General features: G+C 31.1%; 1 long non-coding RNA gene across 3 annotated transcripts; it reads left to right on the forward strand.

Annotated features, from left to right (window-relative positions):
• The first annotated feature begins 1127 nt into the window (after nucleotides 1–1127).
• LOC122598004 lies at nucleotides 1128–5570 on the forward strand. Of its 3 annotated transcripts, none has more exons than XR_006323513.1 (4): nucleotides 1128–1298; nucleotides 3226–3386; nucleotides 4202–4513; nucleotides 4947–5570. It is a non-coding gene; the product is annotated as an uncharacterized LOC122598004 (long non-coding RNA). The 3 variants fall into 3 exon arrangements; XR_006323511.1 differs by having other exon boundaries at nucleotides 3286–3386; XR_006323512.1 differs by having other exon boundaries at nucleotides 3286–3386; nucleotides 4263–4513.
• Nucleotides 5571–5857: the final 287 nt, after the last annotated feature.

The following is a 5857-nucleotide window of genomic DNA, read 5'->3' on the forward strand; positions in this document are numbered from 1 at the left end:
TTAATATTAATCTAAATTAATTTACACTTTCTGTTTTCCATCACCAATTTACACTTTAACCCCAATCTAAAACAATTAGTTTACACTTTTTAGTTTCTCATCACCAATTTAAAATAATTAACTTACACTTTTTGATTTTTCATCACCAATTTACACTTTAACCTAATTTATATTTAAATATACTTATATATATATATATAGTTTACACTTTTAGAATATAAGAAACTGTAAATTTTTTATTTAACTAAAGTTGAAAAAAAAAGGTAAACTGAAATCAATATTTATATGGAGTTAATTTTCGTATGTTTCTTCGTTGGGCAGATAATTTTTGGAGTATTTTGACCGATGGAGTGCTATTCAGCTAGCAAAATTTTCAAGTTGATTTCGGTATATCTATTTAATATATTTGAAATTCAATTTTTTAGCTTTGATTAATATATTTTGAGACTACCCGTCCATTGGACGGGCCTGACCATATATATATAATAAAAGGTTATATCAAAGTACTTACTTTAAAAGGTTATATCAAAGCGCTTACTTAGCGCTCTCCTAGTCTGCCATTTCTGACGTAGAGCGATTTGAATGGCACCACATCAGGTCTGCCATTTCTGACGTAGAGCGATTTGAATGGCACCACATCAGACGTGTAGGATCCACATAAGGATGAAAGCCATAAAATGTACCCTTTACGTTAAAAAAAAAAGAGTTTTTGGGTTTCGATCCCACGACCTTCGGTTTAGTCACTGCGCGTTTTAACCCGTTGAGCCAATGAAGGTTTTGTTTAAAATTATCAAACTCACTATTAATACATGGTCTTTTAGATGTCTTTTTATCTTTAAACAGAGCTCACAGCCAGATCCCATCGGTTACAAGTTACAACCCTTTATTTTCTTTTCTCTTTTCAATTTGTTCATCTCCTTTCAAATCTTTACTCCCCAAATCTTTTCCGCTGTATTATTTAGTTAATTTAAAAGAGGAAAGAAGAAGAGAGTGAAAGAAAGTTTTCCTTCCTGATGACTTAAAAAATGAGAGTAAAACTTTTGAAGGAAAAAATAACTACACCCCCACTTAATCCTTTCCGCTCCTAACCTTTCTACACTTAAAAAAAAAATCTTAACAATGTATTTTATAATTTTTTCACTCTTTCCTGATTTCCATCCCTGCTGATAACCTAAAATCCCTAAACTTAAGGGATTTAGGGTTTTAAAATAATGGCTAAATCCCCCTATATCTATATCAAAGACGCAGTTTTTTTTTTATACCGACTAATAGCATCACTAAATCAACAACTATTCCAGGTAACAATTTTCGATCCTTTAATAATTGTATTTTAGTTTAATCAATTTTTTTTTGAACGTTTGTAAATAGAAATCATGTAAATAGCTATATGTATGTATGGGTTTTGGAATGGGTTTTGAAAATATAAATCACATTTGATTAAAATGGTTTTTTCGAGATATAAATCATGATCCTTCTATTGTACGTATTTTAGTTTAATCAATCATGTTGACTACTGTAACTATATGTTGTTTTTTTTTTTTATACAGTCTATGGGATTTCGGTATGAGTTTTGTAGATATAAATCATATTTGATTATAATTGTATTTTGGATATATAAATCATGAATATTTATATATCTTGCAGGGATCGATGTATGTGGTTTTTATGTGATTTTTATAATTGTGATTATTTTAGTTCCCGTATAAGATTTGGTAATTGTTTTTTGTGGGTTCTGTTGCATGAATGTGTTGTATACTTCATATATTGAGTATGTATGTTACGTGAATGGGTTTTTGATGGGTTCCGGTATAAGATTTGGTGGTGATTGTATTATACTTTAATTGTGTTATCTATTGTTTTTTGTTGAATGTACTATATTTTATGTTTGTGACACTTAAGGGAATGATTACTTTGTTGCTTTATTATCGATATCATTTCATCTATAGTTAACGTGTGAGCTGAAAATGGATATGGTCATAATTGATGATTGGAATAGTTGCTCTGTTGATCAAATAATATTTAAGTTGATATTTTCTTATTAATGAACAGGTCCTTAGCATTAAGCTTGATGTTATGGCAGACTCATAATCCTGTGTAATGGCTTAATTGCTTCTAGGAAGATCCATAGAGTGACCTTTCCTCATAATGGAGATCACATTTAGGAGTAGGGATACGAAAAAAAAAAGATCGATCCCATTTGTTTTGTATTAAAAATAACTTCTAGGAACTTGATTCCTCATAATAAGCCATATAATGCAACTGTAGGTTATTTTTGTTAATTTCCGTAGTTAAAATCATGTTAATTGAAGGGTTTGGACTTTGGTGTTATTAAAAGCCCTTAGTGCTATTTAGGATAACACCACCTAAAGTTAGCAGTGACTGCAAGGTATGTTATAACATTTTTGTAGGTTTTGATCAACAGACAATAATAGTTGTTCTAATATTGTTATTAAGTTTTTGATATTGGTTTGGATTTGTTATGAATTGGAACGCCAAGGCTCTTAGTAAGCACGCAATACTGGTTGTTCTAATATATGGTCATACTTTTTAGTTTCTATGGAGGTCCTAAAGAAACCATTAAATGATCTTGGTAAGTAATACAAGTTGTTTCAGATCAATAATGTAAGCCTTTAATGCATCTCTTCTTCTCATGAATTAAAATTAACACATTTTTTCTGTGGAATAATAAACTAAGATTGCCTTTATGTTTTATTGTCATCGTTACAGCGTGATTGTAGATAGGTCCCTTTAGATTTATATACTTATCTCCTTAGTCTCGATTCCAGACGGCAAGATAGGAAATGATCGAGTATTCGGCACCTTTCCGAAGCATATTTGTCAATAAAATTTATAGCCGTTCAAAAAAAAAAAAGAAGGTGTAGTATATGGCGATAATCTTCATTGTTGATTTTTTACAAGATGTGGTATAACTCACCCCATATTTTACAAGTTATGTATTAACAGTCGTCAGAAAGGTCCAAAACTCTAATTGTCGTTGTGGTATATTTTACGTACCCTATACTCTACAAGTTATTTATGAACGGTTGTCATGGTCCACAACTCTAATCGCGTTGCTGTGATATTTGATAATAGTCTTCGTTGTTGATTATTTACAAGTTGTGGTATAATTCACCCCATATTTTACAAGTTGTTGTTTATTAACAGTCGTCGGGAAGGTTGACCACTCTAATATATGTTGCTGATTTTGTCTTTTTGACCATACAGAAAGAAAGTATCATCCGAGAATTTGATCATGTTGACAAGAAGTGACTTTTGCTTTTGTAGGGCTTGGGGAATATGGGATCTTGGGTTGCTAATTTGGTTCATTAAAGGGATAGCAAGCTGTTCATTTTTAATACTCAGCATTCCACAAGCCTTCTGTTGAGGTACTCACCATTCTACAAGCTGTTCATTTTAAATGCACGTTTTTTGTTTTAAAAATGCTCCATGTCAACTAAAGGTGGCAAAGCGGGAGGGACGTATGGGCTGAGTATCCCGCTTTTTGTTTAAAAAATACTCTATATAAAAAGTTAGTGTGCCAAATATGATGCAAATGCTATAAGTTTTGATTGATAATCTTATTTTACGCATCAAAAATGCTTTTTCAGCAACTTTCAACCCGTTTTACCCATTTGTCTTATTTTTATATGAAAACCTTTTTCTTAATTAATTTATTTTTGTGAACCATTAGAGATAACTTAAAAACCTGAGTTGTCCAATTGATAAGTACATGAGTCAAAATTATTATCTATAGTGTCACCAAATAATTATAATGTGAAGGCCCTGAAGTTCATAATGGTTTACTGGATCATGGATCTTCATATGTAGATTATTACGTTATCTTGAATTTGTTACATGCTATCAAGTACGTGAAACAATTTGCAACCTTTGATTAAACACATGGTTTTACTAAAGTATGTCAAACATTGTTGCTTACTGGCTTGATAATACTCCTTCTGGGTCATGGAATTTCAAGAAACAAAAACGGCTTACCAAGATTCAAATATTCCCTCCACACTATGGATAGTTCGTTGCAATATTTGGCATTTAACAAAGTGTTTTGACGATTTGGTTCTTCGTTTATCACTTGACAATTAGTAAAATGACTAGACAACAGAGTTACTTTAAAGATCATGCAGATTTTTATGTGACAAACGGAATGGGTATAATGTCTAATAGGAGAGTTTTTAAGTTTTTGTAGGTAGATAGGGTGGTAGGTGGGACCCAACTAGCATCCTAATCTTCTTGCTTGGGCCTACTAGGATTTAAGGGTGCAAACGAAGGTTATATGCGAGGTTGTTGGCAACAGTATTAACAGATTCAGTGGTAGCTGGTAAAAGGTCTTTGATGTCTGCAGCAGTGTTGCTTGATAAGCTCTACAAGAAATACTTAATTAAAATGAAGCGTAAAAGAAAGATGAATAAGGAGATGCATATTTTCATAATGTGGCTAAATCAGAAGACCTCATGTTGACTATTCCAAGCCTAAGAAAGCCATATCCATCAATAAAAAGGTACAAAGCATAATCTTGGTGTTCTTTTTATTTACTTATATGTAGATATTTTTTGGGTTTGGGTAACTGGATTCAGTTGAACTAGGTAAACTTTAATATGGGTCAAAACAAACCGGGTTCGTGTGGGCTGAGTTGGGAACCCATAAAGATAAAAATAGTTAAGAAAACCAACTAAGTAAATTTATAAACATAATATTGTTTACAATAGTGATCCCAGTAGTAGAATAGAATATTCAGAGGATTATATTCATTAAAAGTATACTCAAACTTCTTAGACCAAATCTACTTACAAATAGTTATGTTTATCTAATCTATTCAAGATAAAATACAATCCAGGCCAACCCATATGTAAGTAATTGGCTGAAATTGCCATGTTTTATGGATTTATAACATGCATTTCAAACTAAGTAGACGTCTCTAGCATTTTATGTAGGTTTTTGAATCACTGGTTTCCATTCTAGCACGATATAGCATGTTGGAGCTTCTAAAGCATGCATGATAAAAGGAACTAATAAGTACAATTGTACAAAAGCCTTCTTTTGTAGGTCACATTCTCAAATTTAAACTCTCTTAGGTAAACATTGGCCACTTAATGTAAGTTCCAAGTTATCGCTCCAGATTTTCAAAATTCGTATGTAGAGTTTGAGTTAATATTATTGACAAATGAATAGCAAATTGCATGTGGGCATTGTTGCTGGGTCCATTGCGGTGTGGATTTTGATACAAGTCTATTATCGTTTATGATTTTTTTAAGAAAGAAAGATAGTGATTGAAAGAAAAATAAAAAGAATGGAGGGATCATTGGTGGCATTTGTATACATAGATTTACAAGTAGCTACAACTTCAGTACGCATTAGAGACACTCTATAGCCATCAGCCAATGTGTAAGAATCTACATTGACAAATTGTCATATTATAGCGTTATTGATGATTGTCTTTATTACTCTCCCATATTAAATGTTCAATTTTGACTTATCAAGTCTTCTGTTTTAAACTTTGACCTTAAAAATATTTGTCCATATTATATAACACTCCATATAAAATATATGGACGAATAGAGTTTTCATTGTACTTTTCATTGATATAACTTTCATCAACTATTATACAACACAAATAAAGATATTTATGGTCAAAGTTGTAAACAGAATACTTGACAAGTCAAAATTGGACATTTAATATGAGACGGAGGGATTATTTATATTCATATTATACAATTGTTTATTTAATCTCAATTTAATCAAATTGTAACATTTCAATTGTAAATAAAATTTGATACTTTTAGTTTTGTGGACCTTTTTATTGTGTAATCTATATTGACATTTATTTTATTTTATATATATAACT

The sequence above is a fragment of the Erigeron canadensis genome, chromosome 1, assembly GCF_010389155.1.
Source record: "Erigeron canadensis isolate Cc75 chromosome 1, C_canadensis_v1, whole genome shotgun sequence".
Classification (NCBI taxonomy): domain Eukaryota; kingdom Viridiplantae; phylum Streptophyta; class Magnoliopsida; order Asterales; family Asteraceae; genus Erigeron; species Erigeron canadensis.